Genomic DNA, 23,341 nt, shown 5'->3' with positions numbered 1-23,341 from the left:
GCTTTCTCTTTTTAAAAAGATAGTGTCTCTCTCTGACGACACACAGGCTGGAGTGCAGTGGCACTATCAGAGCTCACTGCATCCTCAAACTCCTGGGTTCAAGCGATCCTCCCACCTCAGCCTTCTGTGTAGCTGGGACCACAGGTGTGTGCCACCATGCTTTGCTAATTTCTTAATTTTTTCTTTTTTGTAGAGATGGAGTCTTGCTATGTTGCCCAGGCTGGTCTTGAACTCTTGGCCTCAAGCGATCCTCCTCCCTTGGCCTCCCAAAGTGTTGGGATTACAGGTGGGAGCCACCTCTCAGGGCCTAAGAGTTTTCTTATATATCAGATAACTAACTCTAATGTAATTGGAGAAAAGAAAGAGCCCATCCGCAATACCCTTCAAATATCAGAAATCTCTAGGAATAAACCTGGCAAGAAATGTATGAGATCCCTTTGTGGAAAGCTGTGAAACTGGCAGGGTGCAGTGGCTCACGCCAGTAATCTCAGCACTTTGGGAGACCAAGGCAGGTGGATCACCTGAGGTCAGAGGTTCCAGACAAGCCTGGCCAACATGGTGAAACCCAAAAAATACAAAAATTAGCCGGGCATGGTGGTTCATGCCTGTAATTCTAGTTATTTGGGAGGCTGAGGCAGGAGAATCGCTTGAACCCAAGAGGCGGAGGTTACAGTGAGCTGATATCACAGCATTGCACTCCAGCCTAGGCAACAAGAGTGAAACTCGGTCTCAAAAACAAAAATAAAACAAAAAAACACAAAAAAGAAAAAGAAAAGAAAACTGGAACTTTAGGAAAAAAATACATAGAAAACCCAAATAAAACAAAGGATGCTATGTTCTATAATGGGAAGATTCAAAACTTTAAAAATGTTAATGCAAACCGATGTTAAAGACTAGATGCAACTGGCTTGCCTTCCCAGATATCCAAATATGTGCTAAAAGTTAGGGTAATTAAAATAGTGCAGTATTGTTGTAGAATCAGAAAAACTGCTAAACAGCTAGAATGTATATGAGAATTTAATATATGGTTAAAGAGATAATTCAAATTAGTAGCGGAAAGAATATACCATTTAATGGTGTGGGAACCATGAGATATAGTTAGATCCATTCCCTATGCTATATAGGTCAGTAAATTCTGATTGTATTAAAATTCAAATCTGAAAATCAAGACAGTAAAAATACTGGAGGTAAATTTAGAAGAATTATTTTCTAGTTTTGGAGTAGTTTCAAGTTACTCATGTGAGACACAAAACTCAGACTAAAAGGAAAAGAGGAGGTATTTGACTAATATTTACTTTGGAAATAGGAGTTGAATGAGAAGCAGGGAACTTTTCAGTTCATTATTCTTTATTTATACTGTATACATGCACACACACACACACACACATACACACACACATATTTTAAAGGAACTGTGCAGGCACTATACATGTAATTTTTTTTTTTTTTTTTTTTTGAGACGGAGTCTCGCCCTGTTGCCCAGGTTGGAGTGCAGTGGCGCAATCTTGGCTCACTGCAAGCCCTGCTTCCTGGGTTCACGCCATTCTCCTGCCTCTGCCTCTGGAGTGGCTGGGAGTACAGGTGCCCGCCAGCACTCCCGGCTAGTTTTTTTGTATTTTTAGTAGACACGGGCTTTCACCGTGTTAGCCAGGATGGTCTCTATCTCCTGACTGACCATGTTAGCCAGGATGGTCTCTATCTCCTGACCTGGTGATCCACCCTCCTCGGCCTCCCAAAGTGCTGGGATTACAGGCGTAAGCCACTGCGGTCGGCCCTATACATGTAATTTTTTAAAAACAAGAGAACTTTAAAAAATGTAACAAAAACATGCACCAAAAAATGTATACTTCTTCATACCTTGAAGAAATATATTTTACATTTTTACAGCAGACATTAATGAACCTTTAGTCCTGTGTGCCTATGGCTGAGTGCCACAATTACTACTTGAGCCCATAACTATGACAGTTATTACTGTTACTACTTGAGACCGTCACTACGACAGTTATTACTCTTACTACTTGAAACCGTGATTATAAGACTGAACGAAGGAACAAACGTAGAAATGATAAAAAAATAAAAACTGTTATAAAGGAAGGGGAAACGGGGAAGAAGAAGGGAGTGCCCTGCTTCTAGTGGGCAAAGGCAGCCCCCCTGAGCTTCCACAGCCCTTCGCATTTATTGGGTAGAATGAGCAGGGAGGAGGCGGTAAGATTGGTCAGTTGCTTCATTGATCACAAGTTCCCGTTACTAACAGGCTTCAATTATGTCTAATCATAAAAACACTTGTGCCTGGGTCGTGAATGCCCTCAGCAGTCCTTCTGGGCGGCAGACACAGTTTGTCAGTTTGCCAGCACCCTGCTCTCATGAGAAAGTTTGCTGCTTACTCACATGACCTCCAGTGGTATAATGAGTTGATCGTGACCCTCAATCTTTGATCACGACCCTCAATCTTTCGGCCTCTAAGAGCCGCCGGCGGGGGTGGGGAGGTGCCAGCCTGCTGAGGTCTTTGGGTTCCTAGGCTTCTGACATTTTAAAACCACCACTGCATTCTACCTCTCCTTGGATAACACCCTGAAACAGGCCAAGAAGAAATACAGGAGAAAAAATTACCTGCTATTGTATATTTCTATTTCAAATGAATACTAGCTGAACATTTACTAAATAACATTGTTAGGTATCAGCAAAAGCAGGCTTATAATCGTTGGAGGAGGACAGGGAAAGACTTTGAAATGGGCAGAAAAGATTACTGGATGTTCTGCAGGTTCAGTGTGCTTTGGCCTATTTTTCAACTGTGTAAATTTCGGCTGCCGCTGCCTTGCCCTCCTCCTCCTCGTCCTCCTCCTCTCTCTCCTCCCTCTCCTCCTCCTTCTCCTCCTTCTTTCTAGTGAGCTTACTGGAGTGAAACATTTTCAAAAAGGGTTAACGCAAATAATTCTTGTCCAAAGAAATAGAAATAATAGAAGTGTGAAGGGGCGTGGGAGGGGGTTGAGATGTGCCAGTTCAGGCCCGGGGCACTGGAGAGGGTGTGCGTGTGAGTGGGGGTTGGGGGCGTTAACGGTTTCTCCTCCCCACAATGAAAGAGAAATAGTAAATTCTCCTGGCGGTGGCGAATCAGGTGGGAAGGTGGAGCCAACGCTCTGCAAACTGTCTGGGGAGCCAGGGGTTGGTAGCAGGGAAGACTGTTCGGTGGTGACCCTGGGGGAGGAGGAGGGGGAGGGGAGCAGGGAGCGGGGAGCGGGGACAGCCCGGGGGAGGAATGGGAGAGGGAGGAGGACACGAGGGGCACAGGGACAGCCTCCCAGGCTGAGGCCTCCGGTGGAGTCACGGGTAAGGGGAGGGCCAGACCCAGGGCCGCCCACTTCCCTCCCGGCGCTACGCAACAGCTCCTCCCCGCGTCTCGGGTTTCAATGGCTCGGCCCGCCCAGAAAGCTCCTTCTTTATTTTTGAAGGATAATATTGCTGGACATAGAATTCTTTGTTGACATTGGTCAGCACTTTGAGTATATCATCCAGTATCTTCTGGCCTCCGTGGTTTATGATGAGAAATCAGCTGAGGATTCTTGAATATGACTTGTCTGTCTCTTGTGCTTTCAAGATTCTCTTTCAACAGTTTGATTATGGTGTATCTGGCTGTGTATCTCTTTGAGTTTACTTTACTTGCACTTTGTTGAGCATCTTAGATATATAGATTAATGTTTTCCATCAAGTTTGGGAAGTTTTGATTCGTTATTTCTTCAAATATTCTTTCTATCCCTTTCTCTGTCTCCCCTCCTTCTGAAATTCTTATCCACATCTTGCTTTGTGGCTGATGTCCCAGTGGCCTCCAAAACTGTGTTCATTTTCTTCATTCTACTTTCTTTCTGTTCTTCAAACTAGGTAATATCAATTGACCTACCTTCAAGTTTGCTGATACTCTATTCTGCTTCTTCAAAATTTCTGCTCAGCCCCTATAGTGAAATTTTCATTTTAGTTGTTGTACTTTTTAACTCCAGAATTTCATTTTTTCAAAAACATGTAATTTTGATCCCTTTGTGAATATTTGCATTTGGTGAGACCTTGTTTTCATAATTTACTTCAGTTGTTTAGACACACATTCTGTTAGCTCTTGGAGCACATTTAAAATAACTAATTTAAAGTATTTTCTAGTAAGCCTAAAGTCTGTACTTCCTCAGGGAACCGTTTCTATTAGTTGCCTAATTTCCTATTATAGAGCCATACTTTCTTGTTTCTTTACATGCCTTATAATTTCTATTGATGACTATTTAAAATAATACATTGTGGCACCTCTTAAAATCATTCTGTCCCTCCCCAGAGTATATTGTTGGTGCTGCAATTTTTTAGCTGCTTTGTATATTTAGTATTTTTTTGAACTAATTCTACAAAGTCTGTACTCTTTGTTTTGTGGCAACTGAAGTCTCTATTTGGTTAGCTTGGTTGTTGAGTAAGGATAGGACAGAGATTTCTGTAAATACCATAAACTAGTAAATCTCCAAGTCAGGTCAAATACGGACAATCTTGCATGTGGAGTCTTCCAGAGTATTACCAGATGGGTCTGACCAGACAGTTCTGATAAGGACAAATCTTTGGGAATGAGGCTTTAAAAAGAGCTTCATTCTGCTCACTCTGGTGGCTCCAATACTGCCCCAGGAATGTGGGGTGTTATTTTTCAAGGACACTGCAGGAAAGGAAAGTGAGGCATGAGAGTGAATCAAGGTAAAATGCCACAAAGCTTACTGTTCTTACTGAGCATTGGCTAGTTTTCTGAAATACATGCTTCCTGAGTTGCTACAAGTCTTTGGTCAATTTCTAGAGTTTTGGAAAAGTTGATTCTAATAATCTTTGCCAACTTTATCCTTGTTTCTATGGAGAACAGAAGCTTTGTCAGTATTTATTCCACCATTTATGCTGAATTCACTCCTTGATTTTTAAAAATTAATGATCTAAATAACAGTCATATCTCTCTGTATAAAGAACACAGTGCTCTGGAATATGATTTTGGGGGATTCACATCCTGGCTTTGCTGCTTACCAGTTTGTGGCCTTTGGCAAGTTACTTAACTTGTCTGTGTATCAGCTTTCTTTTATGAACTGGGCATATTAATAGTACTCATCTCATTATAGGTTGGTTGTGACTATATAAAATGAGTTAATATGTGGAGAGTTCCTATAAGGATGCTTAGTACAGAATCAACATTTGGTGAATCTTACCTTTATGACAGCTACTCTAAATTTTCACTACAATTCCACACACTTGATAGGCTGCCGCCTCCTGCTCCTCCTCCTCCTCCTCCTCCTTCTTCTTCTTCCTTCTCCTTTTCCTCTTCCTCCTCCTCCTCCTTCTCCCCCTTCCGCTCCCCTTCCCCTTCCCCTCCCCTTCCCCTTCCTCTCTTCTTCCTCCTCCACCCTCTTCCTCTTACTCATCCTCTCCTTCTTCTTCTTCCTCCTCTCCCTCTTCTTTGACAGAGCTTCCCAGGCTGGAGTTCAGTGGTGCTATCTTGGCTTACTGCAACCTCCACCTCCTGGGTTCAAGCAATTCTCCTGCCTCAGATTCCTGACCTAGCTGGGACTACAGGCATGCACCACCACGCCTGGCTAATTTTTTTTTTGTGTGTGTATTTTTAGTAGAGATGGGGTTTCACCATGTTGGCCAGGCTGGTTTCAAACTCCTGACCTCAAGTGATCTGCCCACCTCAGCCTCTCAAATTGCTAAGGTTACAGGCATGAGCCACCACATCTGGTCCTGATAGGCCAACTTCTAAATTGAGGTTGATAGAATTGTTTACTGAAGTCGCAGAGGTAGTGAGTAATTGATTCAAGCAACCTTGAAGAGTTGCTGCAAGGATTAGAGATAACGTGTAAAATTTTAAGCTCATACTTAGAGGCTGCTCATTAAATGGGAAGCACTCCTACAAATTATGGCTCTAGCATTTTCTCCATAGTGGGTAAACAGTAAATAGTTCCTTGACTATTTAATTTTTTTGGATGAGTATATGTATTTATATTTAAATGTATCTTGCAGTTGCATGAGGGTTTTGCTGGAACATTTCTTCTGTTCAATATCCAGGTTTTGGCAGAGTTCAAAGACTGGGAAGCAAGGTTCAGCCATGTTGGGCCTTTGGGCTTATAGATGAGCAAGGGTACCCCAATATGAGGACTGAGCACATTCTGGAACTTATCAGTTCTAAAGACCTTTAGAGGAGAAGGAGACAAGTAAAAAGTCTTTCAAAGCACAGTGAATGGGATGAAAGCAGGGATCAGGAGTAGCTAAAATGGAACAGGTGGCCTACATAAATACCAGCTGTGCATTATGGTTGATTTTATTGCCAGTTTATAATGTTGTCCATGGCTATTTTACAACAGTTTTCTTTATTCCTGACATTGTTGTAAATCTTGCTGTAAAATTGCTCTAATGCAGCAGAAAGGCTATGAAATGAAATGGGAGCTCCAAGGATCAGTTGATTGTAGTGGAATGGAAGGGAGGCTGAGGATGCCCAGAGAGAAAATAAAGGAAAGCTGGGGGCAAAAATTAGTGGGCTGAATATCTCATTATGTATGAGAATTTGTCCTCTTAAGTCAGTTTAATTGTGAGCAAGAGCAGATAGCACTTTTAGGATGAATCCACTAGGTGGCACCATCGAAAACATTTCTTAGAAGGCCCCTTTGTCTAGTTTCTTAGAAGAGGTTAGTAAACGTGATTTTTAGAGGTGGAAACAATACTTATTCATTTTTGGAGGGGAATTCATGGTGTGTATTACATTATCTTCTGTACTTTTTACATTATTTTCTGTACTTTTTGTATTTGTGTATATATATTACAGTTCTAAACACTGAAAGACCCCTTTCTTAAGAGATACAATGTCAACTTGGGTCAATTTTGTAGGGCAGATTTGAGCCAAACATCCCAGATTTAGGGATATATACGGTTTTTTCCTTTGCTTTTTTTTTTTTTTTTTTTTTTTTTGAGGCGGAGTTTTGCTCTTGTTGCTCAGGCTGGAGTGCAATGGCGTGATCTTGGCTCACTGCAGTGTCTGCTTCCCAGGTTCAAATGATTCTCCTGTCTCAGCCTCCCGAGTAGCTGGTATTGCAGGTGAGCACCACCATGCCCAGCTAATTTTTATTTTTAGTAGAGACAGAGTTTCTGCATGTTGGTCAGGCTGGTCTTGAACTGCTGACCTCAGGTGATCTGCTCGCCTCAGCCTCCCAGAGTGCTGGGATTACAAGTGTGAGCCACCGTGCCCAGCCAGGTGTATATTTTTATGCCTTTTGGTTAATATTAATATACGTTGGGTTTTCTTCTCTTTTCTTAACCTGGGACTATCTAAGTCTTTATACTTTTAATTTCCCTTTTTATCATCTCTGCCAAGAGGTGAAGGAGAGTACTAAGTAGCCCTCTCTACTGCTCCCAGCAGCCAGCCGCTGGCTCTGCCTCTACCTGGTCCCTTCCAGGATGTACTTCTGATGTGGTGGAAGTGGGGAAGGTTCTTGAAGGGAGATACCCACGATTCTTAAAATTATGCACCAAGACACAGCACAGAATTGGAATCCAAGAAAGTTGGATTTCTGGCCCATTCTGCCTCTTCCTTTCTAGCTCACTACTTAATTCAAGGGTTATTGCAAGGATTAAAGAAGGTAATGTGTGCAAAATGCTCAGTATATGGCCTGGTACATGCTAGGTGCCGAATGCTTGTAAGAAAATAAAGTTTAAAAAATGTGTATTAAACTAATATCTTTTCAGCAGGAGGCCAAATAAACTTCTTGTCCACTTCAGATTTTTTTTCTCACTTTTTTAAAAATCAAGAAGGATGTGAGGAACCAGGAATTGAGATTTGGCATTAATCTTCATTCTTGGTGCCTAGGGTTGGCCTTGTGTATCGGCGACGAAAAGGCTATTTTGACATTGAGTTGTCCAGCATTCTCTAAGGTGAAGCTAAAGGCTGGCTTATTGGAAAGATTTAGCGAATAACAGAGGCAGGCTCCACTCTTGCTTCCCATTGGGAAAGGCAAGAGCAGCCTGCAGACAGAGCCCCTCTGATGGCAAAACTCGCACTGCATGCTGCTTGTGAAAACTGCAACAGGGAGTTAGAGATGCCTGAGGCAGTTGTGATTTTCACTGTCCATTTATCTGTAATCATTTCTGTAAGGAAGATTGATGGATTCAGGGGGGTGAGGGTGGGCGGAGGAAGTCACTGCTGCATAGTGATGCACAGAAATTGATATTTCATCAGAAGGAAGCTCTTGATAGTTGTTTTCCTGGCAAGCTGGAGATGACAGACAGTCTTTACTAACCGAGTTGTTTATCCCCCCTGTCAAGTACCTAGTCCTGCAGGGCGCTGCTTAATGAACCAGAAATCCTGCCTCTTAAGTATCTCACCAACTCAAATGTGTGCATGTCACCTTGGCGTCAATCGGAGCAGGCGCTGATGGATACCGTTTGGAGGCATGCCAGCAAGGAGCTCCTTGCGTAGCCTGCCTCTGGAGCCTCAAGTTCAACTTCCATGGGGCCAACAGGGGAGCCGGGCTGGGCAGAAGCTCCTGGGAACCAAAGCAAATGGTCTGAGAGTCTGAGAACATAGTGGAGGTAACGTGTTTGCATCCTCTCTGGCTGCAGCACCCCAAGTCCTTGTAGACTCAAGTAGCCTATCTGCAAGTTTTGATAGTTTCTGAACCCTGGCGGGTAACATTAATACTTACAGTGGCCCAGGGTCGGGGATATAGAGTGGTGACTACTTGGCAGAACTGGAGCTTGCTCAGATGAGAAGATAAATTGTACTGGTTAAACGAAGCTTAAGTGCAGGGTTTGGACTTTGTTTCCATCTTTCGTGTGGACTCTATAAGCACCTACGCACAGCATTCTAGAAACTCTGCTCCCATCCCTTCTGTCTCATGTCATCCTCCCAATTCCAGTGGGGGGACATACTCTTCCTGTGTCATGTGAGAAATTCCTTTCTCATGGAAAGCAGATGGCATTCCTGGACTCTCCTTGGCCTGGCTGTTGGTAAGCACAGGAACTCAAGGCGTCTGAATATCTTGTCAGAGGTGGGCTGTAAGGCTACAGAAGAGGAAGACGGAGGAGTGCCTGCAGAGCTCCTGCCTGAAGCCTTTGGATGGGCCCTGCTGACTTGCCGTGTGTGTGTGTGTGTGTGTGTGTGTGTGTGTGTGTGTGTGGTGTCGTGCTTATTATTTGCCCTCAATGAGGCAAGAGAGCAGGGATCAGGTGTCTCCCGGCATCTGGTCTCATGAAGACAATAGAAGTGGTTGGATCAGGTCCACTGCCATGCTTGGCTTGCTCATGTCTCCTAGGATTGGCTCATGTCTCCTGGTGGCCATCCCTCTGCCATTCCCTTGACTGCCCTGCGAGTGACGTCCAATCTGAGACCCCAGGCCACTCAGAAAAACTGAAAAACTGAAGATTGTCAAGTTGAGGTGCAGGTAGGGGGCAGGTACTGGGGGTGGGGTGCTTTGATCTTCTGTAGTTGGAGGATCCTCTTTCAGAATAGTAATACAATTTGTGAATTAATAAAATTAGGTATGAAAGAGGATATGTAGAAAAGAAGATAAATCACAAGCTACACAATTTTTAAGTTGACAAAACTACAAACATCACAAAATAACATAATATTTTAAATTAATTATCTGCCTGGAATACTCTAATTTTTTTGATCTTTTGCCTGCATCGTCTTTGATAGCAGTTTTTTTTGATATTGCTTTTATAGAGAGAATCTCAAGATAATGGAGTCTTTACTCTGTTGTGGTTAATTAAACATTTTTTGATGTTATTCATAATTTGAGATGTTTCTTTTAGCTTCTCAACCTGCTATACAGATAAAAAGCAGTTTAATGTCAGGTAAATATTTAGAATTGTTGCCAAATTTTAAATTTCCTCCATCAATTTTCTTTCATATGTCACATATGAGTTGTGAGATTTGGAAGGATATTTCAGACCAGCTTCTGTATGTATTTTTTTTCTCCTTCTCTAATCACATACTCCTGGTGTTGTGGACAGTAGCACATGACCATGTCAGGACATGACCTCTGGCCCTGCATCTTGGTGTCATGACGCTGAGTGAGCCCGCTTGAAGGGTGGTAGAAGTATCCCTGGACATCATTCCTATACCAAGACAGCAATAATTCAGCTCTCTGAGGAAGTTACTGTGAACCACATACTCATATTCCACTCAAGTCAAGTCAAAGTAAATGTGCCCCCAACTCAATTTGTCCTTAGCTAGACTCCCAAAGTTCTCATGGGGAGTCTCTCACTCCGCTTCCACTTAACATGATGGAAAGCCTGATTGGAGGGGGGCGTCATCAGTGGGAAGAGACACAGCCTTCACTGATTGCAGTTAAAATGTCTTACTTTTGAAAACAGGACAAAAACATACGACCATGTGCATACACTGCTGAAGCCCCTCCCCAGGCCATGGAAGGCGCCTGTGTGAGTGCAAGTGAGATGCCCGGAAATGTAAGTTTGTTTTTTTTTTTTTTTTTTTTTTTTTTTTTTTTTTGAGACGGAGTCTCGCTCTTGTCACCAAGGCTGAGTACCCCGCCCCCCCCCAAAAAGTTTTTGGGCCGGATCTCAGCTCACTGCAAGCCAAGCTCCCCCCCCCGGGTTTACAACCTTCTCCTGCCTCAGCCTTCCCAGTTGCTGGGTATACATGCGCCCTCCCGCTCGCCCGGCTAGGTTTTTGTATTTTTTTTAGTAGAGATGAGGTTTCACCGTGTTAGCCAGGATGGTCTCAATCTCCTGACCTCGTGATCCGCCCGTCTCGGCCTCCCAAAGTGCTGGGATTACAGGCTTGAGCCACCATGCCGGAGTTTTATCTGCTCAGGGGAGGGCCAGGTATTGCTTGGTATCACATTCCAGGGGAAAGGAAGAGACAGTCAAGGCCTTCTGGCTGTTATCTTTGATCTTAGTGCTTCGTATTTTCTATTCTGCGTGATACAAAAACAGATTTATATCATGTTCTAGCACAGAGATGAAAAGTATTTTCACTTTTGGCAGGCCCTGGAACATCATGTAATCAATATTTTTTAATTGGTTGAACTGGATGCATAATTGGAAAGCTAATGGAAGGAGATACGTTTGACCAGGAAGGGCCCTTGGTGATCACTGATTATTCATTTTTACAGATAGAAAAGCCAGGAAGGGGAATGACTGTCTGAAGGTGACAGTGAATGACAGAGATGAGGCCCATGGCAAGGTGCACTAGTACACTCTGCCTTTGCATGACTGTAAGCAATTAAAGTCTCATCAGAAGTCATCTTGAGTTAATGCATGGAACAAATACAGATGCAGATGTCTAGGAGCAACAATGACATTTACACTGAAGCCACTTGAAGGTTTATTATAAAATGTTGCACTGAATACTTTAAAGACACCTGTCTTGGTTAGTCACTATTGTTATTTTCTCCAGTCTGTGGGTTACATGCCCCCTCCTGACCCACAATACCATACCGCAAGATAGGCTGTGTATTGGCCAGGTGTGTACCTGGCAAAAGTCTTCTCTGCTTAGGCTCAGCTGTGCATGGGTCATGAAGACTGTGGACTACAGGACTGGGCTTGAGGACAGAAGAGTCATAGGGCACTCTGGCCAGGAAAAGGGAAAGGGGCCTGTTCCTACCAGGTGTTCTGTGGAGTGTGTCCACCCTGCAGGGAAAGGCTCAGGTCTGAATAGGAGGCACGGACTTTGTGTCTACAGGACCCTGCAAACAGAGGCCTTGTGGAGATTTGGTCAAGATGGAGAGGCCAGTTGGCAGCGTGCCATGGGCTAGACTGTCCATGACATGGAGGAAAAGGCAGCTATTGGCACTGAGCTGACAACAGTGGGAGGTGGAGCCTCAGTGAAAGTGGATTGTTTGCTTCTCATCCTGACTCCAACACTTGGTACCCACATGACCCTGCACAAGGAACCTCCTTGGCCCCTCTGAGCCTCTGCATCTTGGGCTGTCAAATGCCAAGAAAAAAAGAAATAAGACTGATCTCATAGCATGGTCATGAGAATTAAATGAGATAATCCATGTAAAGCAACTGACATGTAAAAATAACAATAATGAAAGTGACACTAATCTTAGCCAGGGGCTACTTTGACTTTGCTAAGTGGTTTTACAATAAATAGCATCATTATTTATTTATTTATTATTGCTTATCATTATTTTTAATATTACTATTAAATCAGTCTCAATGGCTGTGGATGGGGGTAGGATGACCTGGACCTGTGGGCCCTGCCTGTCTGTTTGCCTCCTCCATGCCCAGGTACCCAGTCCCTGCAGGTGTGTGCAGCCCATTCTCCCATGAGAACTTCAGGGTGTCCAGCCAAGGGCAGGGCCTCTGGGAGCCTCTGTTTTCTAACAGGGGCTGGGCTACTGGGCTCAGGAAGCCCATATAGCCCTATGCTTCTAGGGAGGATGGTGAGACAAAAGGAAGCATGACAAGAAGGCAGTCTGCAGTTACTGAGCACCTACTATGTACCATGACTCTAGAAGAGTTTATATATGTTATCTCGCTTAGCAATGCTATCATTAGGTGTTCTTATCTCCATAAAAACAGGGAAATAGACACTTTGAGAAGTATTCTGCTCAAGTGTGGAGCTGGTGAACACAGGACCCGGACTCAAACCTGCATCCATGTGACTCATGCCTGCTCCACTATTCAGGTATGGGAAAGGCTGCTTATTCCATTCCATGTTCATTTTTGCATAAGATAATTGTTGACTCAAACAGGAAGGTGAATTACAAGGTAACTTACCTTAAAAACCAGTTGGGATTTTGACTGGAAGTGGACTGAAGCTATAGACTGCTTTTGGTAGACTTGACATTTTTATGATATTGAGAGTTCTTCACCTTGAATATGGATTATGTTTTTAGTTATTAAGATATTCTTTAGGCCAGGGGTGTGACTCGCACCTGTAATCCCAGCACTTTGGGAGGCTGAGGCAGGTGGATCACTTGAGGTCAGGAGCTCGAGACCAGCCTGACCAACATGGTGAAACCCTGTCTCTATTAAAAATACAAAAATTAGCCAGGTGTGGTGGCAGGCGCCTGTAATCCCAGCTACTCAGAAGACTGAGACAGGAGAATCACTTGAACCCTGGAGGTGGAGGTTTCAGTGAGCCAAGATCACACCACTGCACTCCAGACTGGGTGACAGAGTGAGACTCCATCTCAAAAGAAAAGAAAAGAAAAGATATTCTTTAGAAGACACTAGACACTATAAAATAGGAAAAGACAAATCTAAAACGTATAGATGTAATTCTAACATGTACAGCTGGAAAAGGATTAGTATCCAGCATATATAAAGAACCATTATAAATTCAGAAAAACAACATAATGGAAAAGAGGAGAAAAGGATATAGATAGAGATTTCTCATAGGTAGAAACATAAATAGTAAAAAAAAAAAAATGAAGAAAACCTCAATGGTATGGGTTGAGTTAATTTTCTTGACTATATTTCTTAAAATTTCTTGACTGCCTTTAATTGAAAATACTAATATTCAAGAAAATGAAAATTAAGACATCACATGATACTTTTTAAATACTCTTCAATTTATAAACATTAAGAAATTTGATAAGATCAAGTACTCGGAAATATAAAAACAGAAAGAACATACACTGTTGGCATGAGTGTAAGCTGATATAAGCACTTCAAAAAGCATCATCTTATAAACTTGAATATAAGTAAGTCCTATGAACCCATTGATTCTCTCTACACCCAGGAGAAATTCCTGTCCCTGAGTACTAAAAAAGCATGTACAACAGCATGTTTTTAGCAGCCTTGGTAGTGGCCAGAATGAGAATAATGTAGATGTCCAACCATCGGAAAATAGATGAATAAAAGCTGGGTATATTTACTTAGTGGGATATGATACAACTGTGGAAATGAATGACCCAAAGCTGCCACCATCAGGAGATAGATGGGTGATGGTGAGCCTCAAAACTTCAGAGTCAGTATAATATGAGATGATACCATTTTTATCATGCTAAAATCCAGGCACAGCTAAACAGTATATTGTTTAGGAATACAGACATAATCCAGAAAAAACCTCTTTTTTTTTTTTTAAATGAGAGGGATAAGCACAAAACTAGAAATAATTGTTCCCTCTGAGGCAGAAGGGTGCAGTCAGGGGGTCTTAAGGGGATTCCCTGTGTTGGGCATGGTCTCTTTCTGAGCTTGGTGGTTGAGTTGGGGTACTGGTTTTGTGAGTATGCCTCATAACTCTGACATACATTGTATCTGTTACCATTCCCTGAACTCCATATCTCACTACCATTCCCTGATCCCTGTTTCCAGTCCTCTGCCTTATACTTCTGTATCCATTTCCCTGAACTCCGGAGCAGGAGATCAAACCTCTGTTTTAGCTGTTCCAGAATGGGCCCTGCGGGCTTGGAGAGTGGTAGTCACTGCATGGGGTTGGATGGGATCCTGGGGTTCACAACTCCTCTGTTTCAGGCTGAAATGCACATCTGTTCATAGGCCTTTTTCCCCATCCATGCCAGGTGTCTTCAGGCCCTGAGCCCTCAGGAAGGGTCAGAGAGAACTGCTGTGCTCGTGCCCCTACCCTCCAAATTGAGTGCCTGCATTTTTGGCCCAGGTCTCTGCAAATTCCAAAATTTTATCACTCTCTCTTCTCCATGGTGGCTTCCTCTCTCCTTCTCTTTTTCTCTGTCATTTTCTTAAAATAAATCATTTCAGTCTTTTCATGCCATTTTGAGCAGTTCATCTTCTGGATTCAATTCACCATCCCTGGAGGTCAGGGTAACTTCCTGTGTTGAAATTTGCCTATTCTTTTACAAGTGAAATAAAAGAAAGATGTTCTGGTTACTCGGATCATCCAGGAGGTTTTCTGTTGGGGGAGGTTTGGGAGGAATGGGCAACAGACCCCTTGGTCTGCTGCTATTTTTGGTCTGACAGGCACAGCCCCTCCCTCTGCTGTTCCTGGAAGGCTGTTGCATTCTGAAGAAGCTTTTCTGAACTAGCCATGACATTACAATTTTCATCACCATCACTACCTCTTTTATTTTTCCTTGCAACTTTAAATTTTAAGATGTTTATAATCAGTGCTAAATTTTCACTCTGATTTCACAGTCATGAGAGAAAATAGATAAGCATGATAGCATGCTTATCAAAGGGATTACTTTTTGTACTTTACGCATTAATTTATCTCTTTCAGGGCAGAATGCATTATTTAATCTGTTTTAAAAGATTAAATTATTTTATTCCTTTACATTACAAAAGGTGACACTGGCTTCTTATGACAGTGGCATCTAGCCAAGCGGAAACTTCCACTTGTGCCTGCCACCTCCTCAGGTACCAAGCCTACGGATTGAACATTGTAGGCCTGTAGACAAATGCAGAGCTCAAGTTAATTTAGAAAATACCATGCATAACCTGACATTCTTTTTCTAACCCCAAACAGTCAAGACAGACATAAGGCATGAACATGTTATTTCAGCTGTCAAAGTAATGAAATCAATAGCCAAGAGCTCGTACTAATTCAGTATTATTGAAGACAAAGCAACTTAGCACAGGATTTGAATAGGTTTGTATGTTTCGTTAAGCTCATATTTTGAAATTGTACATCATTCAAATGGACTGTTTTTGTTGTATATTATGAACATACTGAAAAGGCAAAATAGAAATGCCCATTGAGATCATAATGGTCAATGTCATGGACGAGGTTATAGAAGTATACCTGTCATATGCTTTTTAGGTTCCACATTTGTGCTAATGCTGTTTTCCTAGTGACTGGCTTTGATCAAGTTCTCCCATCTACTTCTGACATAGATGAAACTGAATTCATAACTGGGTTGGAAAGAGGAGCGTCTAATTAAGATAATATTTATACTTGAAATATCTCTCCCCAGTAGGGAAATATAATATCGTCACTTAGTATTTGGGGTGGATGATGATATTAAATGCTTTTCCCCATAGGAAACATAGTTCAACCAAGGTCTTGTCTGAACTTGTAGAGACTTTAGCGTCTTTGAAGGGAGATGGCCAGGAATTTTCCAGAAAGTCATGAGTTTTCATTATTCTTTCTTCTCTCTTTGATAAACAGGGTTTAGATAGCCAACCATGCTGCCCATAGTAACTTTGAGATATCATACTGATTGAGGAATCATTTACATACAGTAAAATTTTCAATTGTGTAATAACCACTGAATCCCCTAAAAAGTTACCTTTTGCCTCCCCTAAAAAGTTACCTTTTGCCTTTTTGCAGTCAGCCTCCTTTTTTCATTCCCAGCCTCTGATAACCACTTAGCTATTTTCTCTCCGTATAGTTTTACTTTTTCCAGAATGTTGTATAAATGGCATCAGATAGCATGATGGTTTTTGTATCTAGCTGCTTTCACATAGCATGCTTTGAGATTCATTCATGTTGTTTCAGCATAAGTTCTTTTCTGTTCTTTTATTTTAGTAACATTGTAGTGCATGGATATGTCAAAATGTGTTTATCCATTCACCAGTTGAGGAACATTTGGGTCATTTCTAATTTCTGGCAATTCCAAAAAGTGTTTATGAACATTAACATTCAGATCTTTGTGTGAATGTGTGTTTTTACTTCTCTTGTGTAAATACCTAGGAGTGGGATTGCTGGGTCATATGGCAGGTGGAGATTTACTTTTATAAAAACTACCAAACTCTTGTCTAAAGTAGCTGCACCATTTTTCATCCCTACCAATATTAGGTACTATTTAGGAGAGTTCCAGTTGCTTCATGTATTCACCAACTTTAAGTATTGTCACTTAAAAAATATTAGCCATTCTAATATGTATATAGTGGTATCTCCTTGTGGTTTTGATTATTTTCCTCATGACACCAAGCATCTCTTTATAGGTTTATTTGCCATATGAAACTCTTCTTTAGAGAGTCTGTTCATAGAGTAATTTTTTTGGCCATTCAAAACTGGGTTTTCATTGGAACAATACAGAGATTAGCATGGCCCCTGTATAAGGATGACAAATTCATGGAGCATTCCATATTTTTTAAAAAATGGATTTTTCACACAAGAAATGTAAGTAGGTAGTCCATAGACCCTAAAAATAAGCTACACAATAGAAACTACAAAGTAACCAGCTAACAACTCCACAATAAGATCAAAATCCCACATACCAATATTAACCTTGAATGTAAATAGTCTAAATGCTCCACTTAAAAGGCACACAGTGGCCGAGTGTGGTGGCTCACACCTGTAATCCCAGCACTTTGGGAGGCTGAGGCGGGTGGACCATGAGGTCAGTACTTCGAGACCATCCTGGCTAACATGGTGAAACCCCGTCTCTACTAAAAATACAAAAAGTTAGCTGGGCGTGGTGGCAGGAGCCTGTAGTCCCAGCTACTTGGGAGGCTGAGGCAGGAGAATGGCGTGAACCCAGGAGGTGGACCTTGCAGTGAGCCGAGATCGCACCACTGCACTCCAGCCTGGGCGACAGAGTGAGACTCCATCTCAAAAAAAAAAAAAAAAAAAAAAAAACAAGAAACAAAAAAGGCACACAGTGGCAAGTTGGATAAAGATGAAAGGTAAGACCCATTCATCTGCCATCTTCAAGAGACCTATCTCACTTGCAACAGTGCCCATAGGCTCAAAGTAAAGAGGTAGAGAAAGATCTATCACACAAATGAAAAAGAAAAAAGAGCAGGGATCGTTGTTCTTATATCAGATAAAGTAGTCTTTAACAACAGTAAGAAAGGACAGAGAAGGACATTACGTAATGATAAAGGGTTCAATTCAAAAAGACTTAACTAACCTAAATATATCAATACCCAACATCAGAGTACTCAGATTCATAAAGCAAGTACTTCCAGACCAATGAAAAGTCTTATATAGCCCACACAATAATAGTGGGAGACTTCAACACCCCACTGACAGTGTTCAACACATCATTGAGGCAAAAACTAACAAAGAAATACTAGGCTTAAATTTAACACTTGACTAATTGGACCTAATAGGTATCTACCGACCACTCCATCCATCAACTACAGAATATACATTCTTCTTGTATGCACATAAAATGTACTCTAAGATCAACCACATGTTCAGCCATAAAGCATTTCAATAAATAAAAAAAAAAAATCAGATTCATACCAACCATACTTTTGGACCACAGTGGAATAAAAGTAGAAATGAATACCAGGAAGAAGAGACCAAGAAGATCTCTCAAAACCACATAATTACAAGGAAATTAAGCAACTTGCTCCTGAATGACTTTTGGGTAAACAATAAAATTAAGGCAGAAACTAAAAAAGTATTTGAAATAAATGAAAACAGAAACATGACATAGCAAAATCTCTGGATACAACAAAAGAAGTATTAAGAGGAAAGTTTATAGCTCTAAATACCTACATCAAGAAGTTAGAAAGATCTTAGATTAATACTCTAACATCACACCTAGAGGAACTTAAAAAGCAAGAGCAAACTAACCCCAAAGCTAGCAGAAGAAAATAACTGAAATCAAAGCAGAGCAGAATGAAACTGAGACCCAAAATTCCATACAAAAGGTTTATAAAACCAAAGGTTGGCTCTTTGAAAAAATAAACAAGCTTGATAGACTGCAAAAAACAAATAAGCACAGAGGTGACAAAGATGATATTATAATTAATTCCAGAGAAATACAAAAGGTCCTCAGAGACTATTATGAACACATCTATGCATACAAACTAGAAAATGTAGAGAGAGGAATAGACAAATTCCTGGAAACACACGACTTCCCAAGATTGAATCAGGAAGAAATTAAAATCTCGAACAGACCATTATCAGATTCCAAAATCAAATCAGACAGAAGTGAACCATAAAAAGCCCTGAACCAGATACATTCACAACTGTATTCTACCAGACATACAGAAAATTGCTGGTACCAAATCTTCTGAAATTATTCCAAAAAATCGAGGAGGAGGAACTCCTCCCTAACTGATTGTATGTAAAGACGCAATGAAAAAAGAAAGCCACAGGCCAATATTCCTCATGCACATAGATGCATAAATCCTCAACAAAATACTAGCAAACTGAATCCACCAGTGCACCAAAAAGTTATTTCATCACAATCAAGTAGGTTTTCTTCCTGGGATGCAAGGTTGGTTCAACATATGAAAATCTATATATGTGACTCACAGTCATAAAGATAATTAAAACAAAACCATTTGATTATCTCAATAGACACAGAGAAAAATTTCCACAAAATCCAACATCCCTTCATGATAAAATCACTCAACAAACTTGGTACTGAAGAAACATACCTCAAAATAATAAGAGCCATCTATGACAAACCCATAGCCAACATCATCCTGAAAAGGAAAAAGCTGGCTGCACTCCCTTTAAGACCAAAAATAAGCCAGAGATGCCCATTCTCACCACTCCTAATTCACATAGTACTAGAAGTCCTAGCCAGAGCAATCAGGAAAGGGAAATAAATAAAAGGCATCCAAATAGGAAAAAATAAGATGTCAAATCATCTCTCTTTGCTGATGATATCATTCTGTACCTAGAAAACCCTAAGGACTCATCCAAAAAATTCCTTGACCTGATAAATGACTTCATCAGGGTTTCAGGATATAAAGTCCATGTACAATGACAATGGTAGCATGTCTGTCCATCTATAACATTCAAGCTGAGAGCCAAGTTAAGAACCCAATCCCTTTTACAATAGAGTCAAAAAATAAAATACCAAAGAATACATCTAATCAAGAAGGTGAAAGATCTCCACAAAGAGAACTACAAAACACGCTGAAGGAAATCAGAGATGACACAAATAAATGGGAAAACATTCCATGCTCGTGTATTGTAAGAATTAATATTGTTAAAACGGCTGTACTACCCAAAGCAATATACAGATTCAGTGCCATCAAATTACCAATGTCATTCTTCACAGAATTAGAAAAGAACGATTCTAAAATTCACATGAAACCGAAAAGAATAAAATTGAACCCCTACTTATCACCATATAAAATAATTAACTCAAGATGAATCAATAATTTAAATGTAAGACTTCAAACAATAAAAATCCTACAAGAAAACCCAAGGAATACCATTCAGTACATAGCCTTGCAAAGAATTGATGACTAAGTCCTCAAAAGCAATTGCTGCAAGACCAAAAATTGACAGGTAGGCTCTAATTAACCAAAGAGCTTTTGCACAGCAAAAGAAACTATTAACAGAGTAAACAGAGAACTCACAGAATGAGAGAAAATATTTGCAAACTATTACCTGACAAAAATCTAATATCCAGTTCCATCACCCTGTATACTAATTCCCTGCTAGCTTTTCCTCACCACCAGATATACAGGTAAAGGCATGGTTCATCCACCTTTGGGAAATAGGTCAGATTTTCTAGGAGAGACCTATGGCCCATGGAGAGGCTTTGTCAGTTTATTGGAATAAAATTATAATATGCGCCCAGATGTAAGAAAAATTTCCCTCCTCCCCTCCCTCAAATTATTTTTCCGAAAGGAAGAAGTTGCCCAGTATTCAAACCCTTACAAATTATCTTCTATTATAGGACAGTAATCTTAGTTGTTTTACTTTGAACAATATGTATTGTGTAAGGAAGACACACTTAGCCTTAATTGATCTCAATCAATTCTAGTTTAGGATACTCATAGGTCATCAGGAAGAATAAGAGAGGAAGAGTGGGAGTGGGAGAGAATATTAATACTTGAGTAGTAATTATCCTTAGGAAGAAGAGTTCAGCTTTTCAAGTGTCATTAATTGTAAATTAGCTTTTGAAGGACACTTTAAAAAGAAATAATTTGTCAGATCGTCACAGAAGATTTGAGGCATAGTACTATCCTAATGCGCCAATGGATACTTGAAGCTTGGGATAAAAATTAGAATGATTGTGCCATTTATATGTTTTAAAAGTGTGTATAACAACTTAGAAAGGAAATGGACATAAATGCAAAATGGCATGTAATGGTTAAAAATCTGGTTCTAGGGATGCTAGAGAAATAGATGTTAAAAGAGGTAAGCAGTTTGAATAAAATTATCATATTAAATACTTAGCAACAAAAGCAATCTTTTAAAATAACACCTTATTCTGTGATATGTAAGGTTTAAATTATCTATGTGCAACTACATTGGCTACTTGATCTAAAATATTACAATCTTATTTGCATTATTTAAGGATGCTATATTAAAATGTTCACATTGGGAAAATGGGAGAGTATCTTCTTATAATCATAAATTTGTGGCAAAAGGAAATGGGGCCGCATTTGTTTCTTGTGATGTCTATAGGATCAATAGAAAAGGGTAGAATCAGAAGGGAAAATCCAGTTGTGTTCATTATCAGCAAAATGGAGTAATTGTGCCTAATTCAAGGAGAGAAATTGGAATTGCGCTGCTCAGAACACACTGAGTACATGGCCAGTATACAACAGTCACTATTGTTGTCATCCCATGGGGGCTAAGACTTTTTTAAGTTTAATAACATTCTTTATCATTGTAAAAATAGTACCATTGTTTCTCATTATTTGTGAATTCTGTATTTGCAAATTCACTTATCGAAATGTATTTGTAGCCCCCAAATCAATACTCATGCCGTTGTCATGGCCATTCGCAGACATGTGCAGAGAGGCAAAATGTTTGAGTTCTCCGAGGGCCACATTCCCAGCTGAGGCTGAATACAGGGAAGCTCTGCCTTACTGTTGGAGCTTTCATATTGTAAACAAATGTGCTTTTCATGTTCTGTTTAGGGCCACATATTTTGCATTGTGTTTTTGCTGGTGATCTTGCCATTTGAAATGGCCCCCAAGAGTAGTGCTGAAGTGCTGTCTAGTGTTCCTGCACTCAGGATGGCTGTAATGTATGGCACAGAGAAAGTCCTGTGTATTAGATAAGTTTCCTTCAGACATAAATAAGTTACAGTGCTGTCAGTAGTGAGTTCCAGTTAGTGAAGCAATAATGTAAATAAGGCATCTTTAAGCAGAAACACAAGAAACAAAGATTATGTATTGATCAATTAACAAAAATATTGTGTGACCAGAGGCTCACAGGAACCTAACCCTTTGTTTCCTTTAGGAGCAGTGGTTCAATATTTGCTAATTCAGTGTTGGCAGCAACTTTATAGAACATGACTGTATATGTGGAGCATTCTGTTTGGTGACTTACATTTTGCTTATCAATATATCATGAACATTTTTTTCTAGGACTTTAAATAATCCTAAGATTATTTTAAAAACTCAATTCATGGTAATTTACTTTCATAAAACAAGGGTGAATAGATTTAAAAGTTTTCCTTCAGGTCAAAGTAGTGAAGAAATTAATGGAAGAAAATTTGGCTGTCTGTGTGAGAGGTCAAATATCTGGATATTCCAAAATGTGAAATGAAGAAGGCCAAATCAGGTTTTTACTTTTGGTCCGGATGTTTGAAAGAATGTTGACATTCAACTCTATTTGAGGTTGTATTGATTTAATTACTAGAATAACATTTTTCCTCAACTTATTTACAGAGGGACAGAAAGGAGGTAAAGATTTGGGGAAAAGTCTAAAGTCAAACCTCTCAAGCATTACCTAATGAGTAATATGCAGAAAACAAGTTCCATGGAGTGTTGATATGTATAACTCCTGGGGTACAGTTTGAATATGCAGTCACAGTGAGACTCAAGTGTAAGCAAAGTCTTATTACTCTGTTTCTGCAAATCTAATTAAATCTGACTGAACTACCATGCACTTGTGAGGTAGAAAATTTAAGCACAATTATCTAAGGGGCATTGTCCTCCTACTCACCCACCATGGGAAGGTTGCGGGGAACTGACACATATTGGAATGCTTGAGGAGGGCTTTCTGTAATTGGTGCACACTAAATTCCACTGCCATGCTGAGTTGCTAAGCCAGCATGGCCCCTTTTGATGGTGGTGGTGGTGTGTGTTTGTGTGTGGTGGGAGGATAGCTTCCCCATTTCCAGCCAGACTTTTCCATTTGAGTCCTTCCTGAGGCCTAGCTGCAGATGCACAGGACCTGTATGTCCACCATCCCCTCACTCAGAGACTGCCCCTTCTCAAGACAGAAACTCCAAACTCCAAGCTAGAGGCCTCTTCTTGTTTGAAACATCTCTCTCATTAGGGCTTGATGCTTAAGTCTATCTCCTTCAAACTCTAGAGCCCATTCTACTAGTTAATTTTTTTAAATGCAAAGATATTTAAACTTGACCGTAGACACAAGGGAAATCCCATGTCTGCAACACAGTGGCCTAAGATGGGGAGCAGAGCTCTCTTTTATTTGACTTTTCCACCAGCATCGAAATGTATCAGATTCTCTCAATAAATTAGCTCACTGTGCTCTGCAAAATTGATGACGGGATGCTCAAATCAAAAGAAGTTTGCAGGAGGAGTGGATTTATGTACTTTGTGACTTCTC

The 23,341-nt window shown here is 40.7% G+C and overlaps 1 long non-coding RNA gene across 7 annotated transcripts in view; it reads left to right on the top strand.

Moving 5' to 3' along the window:
* The first annotated feature begins 2,839 nt into the window (after window positions 1-2,839).
* The window catches only part of LOC108515173 (uncharacterized), a 106,610-nt gene continuing 86,108 nt past the window's right edge, over window positions 2,840-23,341 (top strand). For 3 of the 7 annotated variants that reach the window (XR_001881447.1, XR_001881442.1, XR_001881441.1), the window contains exons 1-4: window positions 3,236-3,327; window positions 9,300-9,428; window positions 10,366-10,458; window positions 12,544-12,649. This is a non-coding gene — a long non-coding RNA (uncharacterized LOC108515173). Of the gene's footprint in view, window positions 3,163-3,235; window positions 3,328-8,312; window positions 8,578-8,616; window positions 8,995-9,299; window positions 9,429-10,365; window positions 10,459-12,543; window positions 12,650-23,341 lie in introns of those variants that run through there. The other 4 variants (XR_001881443.1, XR_001881444.1, XR_001881446.1 and 1 more) reach the window with 4 other exon arrangements.

Source organism: Rhinopithecus bieti, unplaced genomic scaffold (genome assembly GCF_001698545.2).
Source record: "Rhinopithecus bieti isolate Rb0 unplaced genomic scaffold, ASM169854v2 scaffold_33664, whole genome shotgun sequence".
NCBI classification, from domain to species: Eukaryota; Metazoa; Chordata; class Mammalia; order Primates; family Cercopithecidae; genus Rhinopithecus; species Rhinopithecus bieti.
This window is presented reverse-complemented; position numbering and strand designations above follow the sequence as displayed.